The 14,136-nt window shown below is 31.8% G+C and overlaps 1 protein-coding gene across 2 annotated transcripts in view; it reads left to right on the plus strand.

Annotated features, from left to right (window-relative positions):
* The first annotated feature begins 262 nt into the window (after window positions 1–262).
* LOC143252913 (cAMP-dependent protein kinase inhibitor gamma-like) overlaps window positions 263–14,136 on the plus strand; it is a 74,530-nt gene continuing 60,656 nt past the window's right edge. The window contains exon 1 of one of the 2 annotated variants that reach the window (XM_076505758.1): window positions 263–1,059. The gene's annotated coding sequence lies outside the window, so the exon portion shown is untranslated. The remainder of the gene's footprint in view (window positions 1,060–14,136) is intronic. The other variant, XM_076505759.1, reaches the window with a different exon arrangement.

Genomic DNA, 14,136 nt, shown 5'->3' on the forward strand with positions numbered 1-14,136 from the left:
TTGGAAAAGAGTGATAAAATTGACCTGGACAAAATATTTAGATAATTATTGTGTAAAGTAATCAGACAAAAGTTTTCTATAGTCACACACATATACACATAAAAAATTATTTTAATTTGTAACTAGATCTTCATACTTTTTTCTAACACTAATGACGTCGCCTGTACAAAATTAACATATTTTTGATATTCTTCTGTTTTCCGCTGCTAGAGGGCAGTCGTTCAACCCATGATTGTCTGTTATTACTCTTAACAACTGTAAGTACACAGTTATACCTCACAGCAAACTGAAGTTCTCACTAGAGTGTATTATCTTTGAAGAACCTTTGAAACATAATTTAAATCTTTCTAATTTTTGATAATATAATGTGCATAACAGTTGCAACTTGACAAAGCTCGTTTCCCATGGCAACGACATTTGGTAAGGAAAAAGGTCGTAGCTAGGTGTAACATTTAAGTTTAGCGTGAAAAAATATTATGAACGCTTGTAGGATAGCCCTTGTAACACTCAGAGACTCAACTACCTGCTCTCTACGAGCTTGTCCTTTTGAGTGATGATAAGGCTTCAGGATTGGATAGCGTAGATTTTGCTCAGAAAAGCTGCAATCTTCTCTGCGTTAACAACTCCCACAGATACTTTATGGTTCTATAGGAGGAGACGCTGTAGGTTATTGATCACTGCTGTTGTAGTGTCAGAAGTACAGATAAGTTTAAGAAAATCGGTGGTAAATTAATATATATTTCTTCTACATCAACCTGTCATGAAAACAAAACTAATCGGAGTGTTTGAATCTTCGAAATGGTAGAAATAAGGCTAAAATACGTATAGCTCTTTATTCAACGCATAAAAACTGAAATGGGCCAGTGAAATAATTCCTCAAAACATGAAGATAAACCTTTCTTGCTAGCTCAAGAAAACCCGTTTACAAAGTTTACATCTAAATTGAAGGTGGATCACTCGTTGTTGTTTTGAATTGAGCACAAGCTGAAGGTGGATCACAGCCATGCTATTATTGAGCATTTTCTTGAAACTAGAAGTATTTTGCCTGAATTTGTAAAGGTAAGTTCATTTTAGAATGTCAGCTCGGTAGTTCAAACAAATTTACAATGAAACGACTAGTACATATTGACAATTGATAGTTAGTAATATTATGGTTTTGCTATAATTTGATGATTTAAATCGACGTAAATACGTGCAAGAACGATCCATGTTTATTTCACGGCGAGAAATTGCCGAAAAAGTGAGGTATACAACATGTTTGCAGAGTTTTGCTTTTAATACAGCATAAAGAAGTAGACTTATAAAATCATACTTTAGCATTTGAATAAAATATAGTTCCTGTTTCTGGTCGTTAGGACAATACTTTGTAAAAATGAAGGTACATAACATCTTGAAAACCCAATGAAAAATCGAGCGAGTATCCTTATTAAAGATAAGAAATCGTCATAGATTTCTTCGTAGGTCTACATTTGTCTAGGACAATGTTTTCATTGTAGGTAAATATGCAAAATTGTTATCTGACACTACAGATTAAAATATATTATAGTGGAAGAAGTTTATTATATTTTCATCTGTAAAATTTTAAATGGCGGTGTATGTAGCTAGAAATAAAGAGTATTATTGTTACCGATGACGTAAATATGTTTGGGATAATGAGTACTTTTACCTATTATAACTTCTGAAGTTCTGATAGCTTAGTAGATATTTTTGGTTGAACTGCAGTTACCCATGTGCATGTGGTTCTTTCTTTTCATTTTACTCTGTTACATGTATGCTTGTACAGGCAGTCCATGAAAAGGTGAACTTATTGCGCGTATACGGGAGTTCATCAGAACATGCCATTTATCATATCACCTTATTTTAGCAAATGGAGTAGTTTTTTCATACATGTATATGCTCTTCGTGAAACACACTTCATGCTGAAAGTTCAGGTCGGTGGATTATTCGCATCGTGAATATTTTGTTTGAACGTAACTCGAACGACACTTAACTATAATTCTCTATGAAGATATTAAACACATCGGTACTGAAACACCTTGTTAAGTAGTCTAGAAACATGAAATACAAAGACTTAAAACATATCTTAATTTGGACTTTAAGAGTGGCAATTGAACAACACTCGAATTGTCTAAAAGTGATTCAATATCTGACTGAAGAGACTGAAACGTTTGAAAAAAAAACATTTTAGTGATAGTGAAAACTCAGAAAAATGATGTCGAAAACATACTTTTCTGACTTATTAAGCTTATCAATTTAAAAATGAGTAAATCAAGTTGTGGGAAAAGGTTCAGAAAATCTGATAAAAGATACTTTGCAGAGTCATTTAACAAAAGGAAAATCTTGCTTTACAAATCATTTGACATGCTTTAAAAATGTTACTACATATCTAGATGAGAGTAACGGTGTAGCTTTGGTGTATCTGGATTTTCAGAAAGCGCTTGACAAAGTTCCACATAAAAGGCTTGTAAAGAAACTTATCTCTATTGGTTTGGGAACTAAGTTAATTAATTCGCTCGAAGAATAGCTTGATGGAAGAAAGCTGAGGGTTGTTGTAAACGGAGGTCAGTCAAACCGGATTAATGTTGCAAGTGGTATATTCAGGGATCAATCTTAGAGCCATTGCTCTTTTTTGATTTACATCGATGACACAGGTCCAGAAATGGTCAATAAATTACTTAAATATGTTGATGATATCAAGGTCTTGAGTGTTGTTGGCCGTGAAGAGAATGCAGCTGCTTTATAGAAAGATTTAAATCATTTGGTTAGTTTGGCAAATAAATGGCAGATGGGTTTTAATTATATTAAATGCAAAACATCGCATTTACGATATCATAATATGAATTACAATTGTAATTGGGATGGAAATAACCTTAACAATGTCATGAAAGAAAAGAATATTGGTATAATAGTTGATAATCTCTTAAGCCATCGAATCCATGTGCAGTTGCTAGTAGTATGACAAATAGGGTTGCAAGTTGTATCCACATAAATATTGAATACAAGTTTAAAGAGGTTATAATTCCATTGCATAGGCCACTGCTTATATTACATTTGGAATATTGTGTTCAGTCTTGGTTTCCTTACCTTACGAAACACATTGAATAGTTGGACATGTTTTAGAGGAGAGTTACTAAAATTGTTTCTGGAATGAAGTTGTTGTCATATGAGTAGAGATGAAGATCATTAACATGGTTTTCTCTTGAATAAAGAAGAGTTAGATAAGATATAAATGAAATCTTTAAGGTTCTGAAAGGAATTGATAATATTGATGGATCAACGTTTTTTCATACTTAACAGAGAGATTTGTAGAACTAGGAGACACAAATATAGCCTTAGCTAAGTTAGAAGCCATCTTCAGCCCGAGGTGATTTTAATTTTCAAATAGGATGGTTGGCCTATGAAATAGGTTGCCTCTGGATGTTATGGAGGCGGTAGATTTCAATATGTTTGAATGAAAGCTTGTTAGATACAGGAATGATAAGGGCTGGCTTTAACATTTTCTATTTATCTATTTAATAGTTTGAGTTTGGCTTGGAGGACAAGAGAGCCGATATAGAACAACAGGCCTCTCGTTATTCGTAAACATTATGTTATGTTAAAGAATACAAACGCGTCACCCGCTGAGACAGCGGGAAGTTAATGGACTTATAAACTAACATTCGCTGTTTGATTTCTTACGGTGAACTTAACATTTTTATGTCCTTTGAAATAAAGTGTTAATGCTCAACATATAGGCCTAACCACGTGTATCCACAATTTTTCTTTCCTTTTATCTGCTCGTTATATTCCCCAATTAAATTATTTCTGTCACTGCTAGTTTTCCTCTGTAGCCGTTTAAATAGCTTTCCAGAAAAGAATCGTTTCTTTTCGTCTTCAATATCAGTAAGTAGATGCTACATATCTTTAACTATTTTTTCTATTTTTTATTTTCTCTTCTCCTTAAAACTAGTAAGATATATGTTACGCCTCAACTACTCAAGCAAAGAATTTCTTTCCAGAAAAATGTAAAATTTCATAAGTTTTGTTTGTTTGTTTTTGAAATTCGCACAAAGCTACTCGAGGGCTATCTGTACTAGCCGTCCCTAATTTAGTACTGTAAGCCTAGAGAGAAGGCAGCTAGTCATCACCACCCACCGCCAACTCTTGGGCTACTCTTTTACCAACGAATAGTGGGATTGACCGTCACATTATAACGCCCCCACGGCTGGAAGAGCGAGCATGTTTAGCGCGACTCGGATGCGAACCCGCGACCCTCAGATTACGAGCGCATGCCGTATCGCGCTCGGCCATGCCAGACCAATTTCATAAGAAACAACACTCTTTAATATTCAGTCCATCACACCGACAAAAGTTATTTCAAGATATAACAGACTTAATTTCTAGTTATACCGACTTGTCCCAACAGAAAACAATAAACTTTTAAATGCGTGTTTAGTTTGTCTGTTTGGAATTTCGCACAAAGCTATACGAGAACTATCTACACTAACCGTCCATTATTTAGCAGTATAATGTTAGAGAGAAAACGGCTAGTCATCACCACCCACCGCCAACTCTTGGACTACTCTTTTACCAACGAATAATGGGATTGAACTAAACATTATAACGCTCCCTCGTCTGAAAGGGCGACCATGTTTGGTGGGACGGGGACTCGAGCCCACGACCCTCAGATTACGAATCGAGATCCCTAACCATGTAACCATGTCGGGCCGTACGTTTTAACGTACACTCTATTAAGCAATGATACCATTTCGTTTATTACAGAACATTTATTCACTACCTTTAATGTGACAGATTACAGCCATATCAACTTTGTCCACATATGATCCAACGACTCTGTTGATATTACGTGTAAAAATAAGCCCTTAAAAATTTAAAAGAATTTTATATGGTTACTTAGGCAATAATGATATTTTCAAAATAGTTTGTGCATTGTCATTCATACGAGGGTGAATAGCGGCCTTCAAGGATGTAGAAAATTCCCATTGTCCAAATTATAAATTTTCACTTTGTTCATTTCAAGAAAAATTAGTATCTAAAGTTTTCTTTTGATCCAAAAAATATACGATAAAAGTGTTCTGTATGAAAAATGAATTATGAATTACATGTGCAAACTTCAGTGTATACAATCTTGTACTTTTATAAATAACTTTTTTCACATGGCATAAAAATAATATATTTCTGTTATTTTTATGCTGGTTTTGTTTTTACCTTGTTGTTTGCACATCGTTTTTTGTCATATATTAAATAAAAATATAATAATAACTGGGAACAGCTACCTTATGTTAACGACAAACAATAGCATTCAGAAAAAAATTAAAACTGAAACGAAAATAATGAGAAAATTACTATAATAATCAAAAATACCACTCAGAAGGTCTATAATTAAAAAAATACATTTTATTATAAATAAAATTCATGCATTTTTATTAGTATCATCATTACAGTTTACACATGAACATACAAGAATAAAAGTCAAAGTACTGAATCGGAAAGAACATAATTTTGTTTTAAGTCAGCTACTGCAGCTATGGATACTAAAATAACAAAAACTTTCGGAACATAAGCACGAAAATTTTAGTATTGATTTATTTTCAGATATTTGACGTTTCAAAGTCTTTCTCAGGAAAAAAAAAGAACTGACATAGTCACAAAACCCTGTATTTTATATATATATATATACATTTTTTTTTTTTTTGTTATTAGAGAGGGATCAGCCTGATTAAATTTGTACGTATCATTTTCTATGTGTCAAAAGGACAAAGTTCTTAACTGATTTGTTAATTTGTTATTCCAATGGCATATTTTATACAGGTGATCTGCATTATTTAAATATGTATAACTCTATTCCATTTTAGTCGTCAAATGACATGGAAAATAAGTATAATTTCAATGAATCTTAAAGAGAGCAGGTTGCCCGATTAATAATTATTTTGGTGACCCAAAATATACAAATTCTTTGCTCTGTAAGAGAAGCCAGGTGGATAAGGCACTCGACTCCTAATCCCAAAGTCGCAGGTTCGAATAAGTCCTGGATCTTTAAAAAAAAAAACATACTATTTTGACGGTATTAGCTTCCTAAATGTTCCATGTAACGTTTATTGAGGATTGGTGATAGGGATGAACTTATATTTGTTAACAGTATTTATCTTTATACTGAAAGTAAGCTGATTTGAAAAGAGGTTTTAGGGTTATATTCTTATGAATGTTGGCAGTTAGTTGTATTCCTCAATATTTCTACAGTTTTTCAGTATTTTAGTATTGTAGTGTTTAAACTATTTGTACATTAACGAATAGATTCGTTACATTGAATTTGATCGTTGTGTCTGGTGAGATTGTTGTGGCTGCTTTTGTGATTTGTACAAACTGAGCTGAACGCTTAATATGGAAGTGTTTTCTCTGCAATGATGACATATGCAAGATATATATATGGTTTGACTTTATTTACGTTTAGTTAGTACATAGATATATTGCATAGTACTGTTATGCACTGTTAGTTGACAGTTTGTGATCCAGAGTTTTTCTGATGTTTGTTGATGAATTGTTTTTCTTGCTCTCTCTCGATGTGTCTTCACATAGTTACTATCTTCAGCTATGTTTTGGAGCTTAATGATGATGTATTCCCTTTGTCCATTGTTACAATTACTTTCTCTCTGTAACTTGTATCTTCAGTAGTTGTAGTTATATTTAGAGTAAGTATCTTACTATGTTTAGTGGGAAAACACTGAAATATATAGTTGATTGAAGTTCTACAAGAAAAGATCTCGTATAAGTTGATACAAGAGGTTTTCTATATATAAAACACAGGATCAAATCTTGGTTAGTACTGATATGAAACAAAGAACTTCCATGAATACGGCGTTATATATAAAAGTACGATGTAAATTAGTCAATGTTGACTGCATGATGGCAGAAATGCTGTTATATTTTACTTATTGAAATATAAAATGATAATATATATGTATTATGTTATGCTATATTATGGTGATACCATATTTGATACGGCATTTTTATAATTTAAGAATCGCGTCAATTATATAACAAAGACCATCTAGGTAAGAATAAATCGCAGTACCTTAATATTTGGTTTGACTTAAATATATTTAGTTTTTTAACAACTTTATTAGTTTGGAATTAAACTGGAAGAGAGACTTTTAACTACTCTGTTTATTTCATAGTTTCGCAGAAGCAAGTTGCATAACACGAATAAACGACTATATCAACTAGCTCTTATGTAAATCTTAACTCAAATATTTATTTTACCGACAAAGAGATTGATTCGTCTACATGACGTCACTTTACAGCTAACTGAACAACAATATTCTGAATTGCGTAAATATTGACTACGGACGCTTATGTTCGTTTTCCGGGATAGTAAAAACAATATCATTATTACGCCTGGTACTAATACAAATATAGTAACAATTAATTTCAACAAAGTTAAGTGTCTTGATTTTTGGCCTAATAAGAGGAATATCCGGTGACTCGTGTACTAGTTGCAAGAGAGATCACAAAGATACAAGACATGAAACATACACGCAGAATTTCTGTTTCACAGTTGAGACGAATTGCGAGAGAAATGTCAGATTACTCAACAATTAGCTTGAAGAGAAATTATAAAAATAAAATCCCAGAACAAACACACAGTCTAAATAAAATAATTATATTGTAAAGAGGGAGAGCTTTGTGCCTTAACGATCATTGTTGAGTGGCAATATTTTACATTTATCAAGAGATAAATCTTTGAATATACTCAGAAATATATATTTATTACATCTGCTAAATTATTCTGTTTAGGTATCCACTTAAGGTTCTTAGCAGTTTTAAATGGCATATACTTTTATCTCGTTGTTTATTGTTGTCGACAAAAGCAGAATGTTTTGCTTAAATTAGTTTTAGTTTGCTCCTCATTATTCGTTTTTTTATACAGGCTTTTAACTTATTCGTCTAAAGTTATTCATTATATGATATATGAATTTGTAATCCTGCAAATACTGTCACAATGCAAAGTTAAGCGAATTCAAATTTTATTATATAAAATATTAGTTTACATTGTAACCAGATATTTTTTTATTTTCTGGCTTCCAAGTAAGACTATAAAAGTTAATTAAGCTTTCAAAAGTTTTTAAAGATGTTACTTGTACATGTTTTAATGCTCAAGTTTATTTTCATAGAGCTGATATTATATTATTTTGAATAAAATTCCTGCTCCTTCAGTAGGTATGATACTTTTGTAGCTTTGTACAATGAATAAATGAAAAACCTTAAGATTTCAATAAAAAACATAATTTAAAATGAATTAATTGCAAGCCCTAACGGTTGTCGCTTTGTTTACGCTTACTTGATAAATTTCAGCATCATCTCGTTACGACTTATTCTGTGTTGACTCCATACTATTGAGTAAAGGCAACTGCACTTCAATGAAAAATATATATTTCAGGGAAAAGCTATCATAGCTCTTAATTAAAAATATTTTTAAGAAATTATATAATTTTAGCAGCAATTTTTATTAATCATTTAGAAATATATTGTTATTAATTACTATAAGTTTATAACATTCTGAAGTAGAAACGTTAAAAGCAATGGTGTAAATGTGACAGTTTCAAATGGAAATTAGTTTTAAAAAGTTATAACTAAGTTTGCGTGCATGATTTTAGAAGTCATTAGATAACGTCAAAATAAACACTATATGAAAGACTAACCACCAAAATATTCGATTATTTCTGTTTCGAGTTACAGACATATTCTTGTATTACTTTTCTTGGAATGAAATCTGAGGCTGATGACAACACATTATTAACATAAAACAATGTTTGGTTTAGACACATACTTGATTTTCTTCCAATAGCAACACCACACTCACTAGATCATGCAGTAACAAACTCGGGCCGAATTAAATCTGCTTCTTAGAAAGAAAATCGAATACACTGATAACGTTTATTAACAAGCTCTTCTATCTGTACAGGACAAGTTGGTAAGAGAGATTCAAATAAATATTTTACAAATATTAAATTGTATAATTATTAATACTTTAAACACTTTAGTACACACGTATCACTTGCTACTTGTATTATCTATTTTTACGTGGTTATTCTAAAATAAAGAGCTCTAAAAATGAAAATAAACACTTTCATTTCCATCTGGATCACTTTTGTAGCTATATCACTCTTCTAGTGCAAATTATGGTCTCTTAAAATATAATAATTGGCATTGTTGTGTTATACATCAATATGCAAAATGTTAGGCATGTAATCAATCAATCAAATATCAAATATTAAACTGCAGTTTGTTGATCTACGTAAAATCTTAACTTTTCGGCAGCCTTATTTCAACCATGCATCAAAGTCATCCGTAGTGTGTCGTACTTCACATCAACGAATTATTATTATTTGCTCACGTGCTGTGGGCCTTAAAAGTAAGCTTACTACGTCTTAAATCTCTAAATAAATATTAAATCAATTAACGAATAAAGTTTTAATAATCCTGGTAACTATCACATTATCTTATTAACTCACCTGACAAATTCTTGGATCGAGTAAAGGGTTCTGTGCCACTGCATGACAGCAAGCAGAGGATTAATAAAAACAACAGTGATACAGGTATTTAACTAGAAAATGTCAAAGTAAGTTTAGTTTCACAAAATTTTCTCTATTAAAATTCTCATAATTTATTAGCATATTGTATCCCACACTGTGGGGTATATTAATGTATATAGAGATAAACAACTTTTCATTAACTCTACTTTCATATTAATTTCACTTTTAATACGAAGAGTTAAATTCCAACTATTCTAGATAAACTAAAGGACCATTTACTAATATTAGATAATTTTGTTTTACTGTTTGTTTTTAATTTCGCGCAAATTTCACTTTTAATACGAAGAGTTAATTTCCAATTATTCTAGATAAACTAAAGGACCATTTACTAATATTAGATAATTTTGTTTTACTGTTTGTTTTTAATTTCGCGCAAAGCTACGCGAGAGCTATTTGCATTAGCCGTTTCTATTTTAGCAGTAAAATACTAGAGAGAAGATAGCTAGTCATCTGCAGCCACAGCCACCTCTTGAGCTACTCCTTTACTAACGAATAGTGAGATTGACAGTAACATTATAACACCCTCACGGCTGAAAGGGTGAGTATGTAATTTGAGATGATCTTTACTTGTTACCGATGTTTGCACAAAGTCTGATTGGAAACTGATAAATTATAGGGGAAGCAGTTAGTCATTAGCGCCCACCGCTAATTCTTGGACTATTCTAATCGAATGAGGTTTTACCTCACTCTTATGACGAAACCACGAGCCCCAAAATGAAGAGTGCGACTTTTGGACAAAGAGACATGAGCGGTGCATCCACGTATTCACAATCGAACAAACTGACCATTAACTACATCCTACCGAAAGCTAGCTAACTGAAATTAATCAAGCAAAATCATATGGTAAAGAAGCTTCTTTTCTTTAAATGCGGAAGAAGTCTCGAAGTCGGAAAATGTTTTTCATTACCTTAAAAATTGCATTTATACTTATTTCTTTTAGAGCTATCAGATTAATTAATGACATCTGAAATTTTTTCACAGACATTAACATAAAATTTAAAAAGTTAACTTGCTTCCTGAAAATTAGCGTACGTTTGTTATTGTTTAGCTTTTAATGAATATTTTAGGTCAGTGTTTTCAAGGTAAATTTAATCTTATCTATTTTTCTCTATAGATCCGTTCTTCCATATCTGTCTATACATATTTATCTTTACTTTTCTGTATACAAATATATGTTTGTATGTATATGAGAAGATGAGACTGTATAAGAAAAGAAGGGAGACAAGAAAAGTGCGTGACTGTCAGCCTTTGGAGATTTCAACCTTTCATAACATTCTAGCTCCTACTAACTTTACTTATTTAAGATTTCTGGGGAACAGCTACCAATTATAGCGAATATTAACATCATTGATATTTACTTCTACAATACTCATTAAGGCCTTGACAAAAGCCTGTCATGCTATGATTGTACATATTACTTTATATAAATACGGTTCATGTCACTTTGAATAATTTATTTTAGTAAAACACATGGTACTGTAACTCGAGTATATATCGAATATCTAGTGGAAATATGACAAATTAGGTTGCGGGCAGTTCCTTAGTGAATTGAATATATTGTAATTCATAATATACGGTCAAATAGATTATACATTTATATTTATTATGATGAAGTAATAAGTAAGGAAAATAAACTTCAACGTTTTTCATACTAAAACATGAGTTGTGTCTTTCTGTTCATAATGCAGGCCACTTTGGTCCTTAAGTGGAATTAATACAACTTCCGCGCTGAATACTAAAACACTCGGGAAGAATTGTTACCATAAGATATAAGAAAGCTAAATGTTCATGTAATATAAGCTTTTCGTGACTAACATTAATATTTATGTTTAAACACTAACACGAGTTTAGATTGTAATGTGTGCTTTTTTCAAGTAATTAAGAAGTGGTCTCTTAGCTAAAGTTCTCAACCTACTGCACTGCAATGTTAAGAGAAATAAAAGTATTTTGTTTGAGAAAAGTAATCAAAATTCTCCTATTCATTTTTATCCTTAGAGTACCCTCATACATTCCTTGATTTAAAAACACATATCTTACCAAAATCCAACGTTCATAACTTTAATTCCATACAAGGCTTATGTGCAACATTATGAAACATTATTTATTGGAAATCAATACCCAAACTCAGCATATAGCTGAAGTTATTCTGTTGTAATAGTAGCATTTTTACCGTGGCAACTGCTCTAACTGACACACTATGCTGGCTTTCCTTCCGTAACGAGACTTTTTTTTTTATATATTTATCTACGAGCCATGTTATATCTCACTTAATATTAATCATCAATCCTGCTTTGTTGATTTGTCTTTAAATTTTAACATTTCGAGATTGTATACACCAGTACATCAGTTCGTATTATACAATTAGCGGTATATCTTTCTCTTTTTTTCGTTAATTGTGCACAATATATGATATACTTAATCAGAAATGGTTTTGCGGAATCGTATAAAATAGACACTAATTGTATCCATTGTGATCCATTAGAGAATTAATTGTAACACTGCAACGGATAGTTGAAAAGGTAGTATGAGCATATGATGAAGTCTTCATCATATGAGCATCACATGAGCATATGATGAAGTCTTCTGACTTTGTAAGTAAAAGTGGATTTTTGTGCGTGAAAGCAAAAGAACTTAAAATAAAGAAAAAAGCAAGTAACTGGAGCATGGAAATGCCATATATTCTTTGTAATAAAGTGAACACATTCAAACATGATTTACCCAGAAATTTTAGTAAAACCAATGATTAGATAAAATCACAGTCTCTACTGGTATGAAGACCAAAATTATCGTTTTTATTGAATGGAGTGATAACACACGAGAGATATAATAAGAAATTATTATTATTTTAATAGAATAAAAACTTTACTTTGTGCAATAAAAAGTATATTTACTTTAAAACATTATCAAATCAGAGATAAAACACAAAAAATACACTGAATTAATTTATTTTAATTACTTCCAAAAATCGCTGAAATATTCGAAAAAAGGATTAAAAATTTATTTAATTTGTTCTATTAACAACTTGATATGTGATAGAAATAAATAATGCTAATCTGTTACTAGCTGTACTGAGCTTACTTTTCTTGTCTTTCTACTCACCACAGAACAAAAGTAAACTCCTCATCCCCATGAATAAACCAATTGTTTTAGAACTAATTAGCTTTAAACATGGCAACTTTGAGATATCGTATTTTGTGGTTTGTTTGGTTTGTTTTGAATTTCGCCCAAAGCTACACGAGGGCTATCTGCGCTGGCCCTTCCTAATTCAGTAGTGTAAGACTAGAGTGAAGGCAGCTAGTTATTACCACCCACCGCCAACTCTTATCAATGAATAGTGGGATTGAGCGTCACATTATAACGTTTCCACGGCTGAAAGGGCGAGCATGTTTGATGTGACGGGGATTCGAACCAGCGACCCTGGGATTACGAGTCGAGTACCTAACCACCTGACCATGCCGGGCCCCGTATTTTGTGAATGTGACTGATTAACATAAATAATAAAGACTAATCATGAGGGGACATTGCAGTGATCACACTGTGGTGTACACTGTAATGATTGAGTAATCAGTACATAATAAACGATTTAATAACTTAATGGCAACAACATTATGAAAACCATAAAGATGGAATCGTCATATGTTGAATACTGTACTGATATTGTGACCTTTGGAAGGAAAATGCTGTATAAGAGGGTGCATACTACATAATTCAATAGTCGCAGTATAGTGAACCCTGTAATAATGAAGGTGGCGCAACAGAGAGAACACTGTTGCGATACAATAATAATATTTTAATATAATCAAGGATAAGGTGTTCAAAGCATGATGTAAAAAGCAATGCAACATTAACCGAAAAAAGAAGACTTTCTACACCAGAAAAAGAGTAAATACAATATGATAAGTAACCGTAATGTGATGAAAACTGCAATTACAGCGTGGACTAGTGGATGATAATAGTAAACATAGTTCCTACTGTAATCATAATATTTTGAACATTGAGATAAAGCATGGACCACCACATTGTAAGTACTCTAACAATGTGATGATCACAACATGATGAACACAGCAGATATCCGGTGATTATAATAAGAAGCGAACACTGTAACAATGTAAATCCTATAATTATGCAACACTCATATTACATTGTTACCCTTTATTAACACATAATAACATGAGTAAATATACAATTATCCAAGAATCACTACACACTAAACGATGTAATATTTAAAAAAAAAGTTGGATCCAGACTAGGTCGTCATATACTGTTAAAAGACTTGCAACTTCAGTTAGAAATAAGCACTTTATGTGTTTATCTTAGTAATTAATCGTTGGACAGAAGAGAACATGTTAAAGTTTCCAAAATTATATACAAATTAATTTTATATTGTTCCGAAATAGTGGTTCAAAACATTATTTTGAGCTTTACCCAATATTATTAACCTGTAGGTTTTCAAGGGTGTTTTTAATCAGTTGTAAAATATTTACTTTCTTAAAATAAATGGGACACTCTTTGAAGTACTGATTAAACATATTTTAATGTAAAG

Source organism: Tachypleus tridentatus, chromosome 6 (assembly GCF_004210375.1).
Source record: "Tachypleus tridentatus isolate NWPU-2018 chromosome 6, ASM421037v1, whole genome shotgun sequence".
In the NCBI taxonomy this organism is placed as follows: domain Eukaryota; kingdom Metazoa; phylum Arthropoda; class Merostomata; order Xiphosura; family Limulidae; genus Tachypleus; species Tachypleus tridentatus.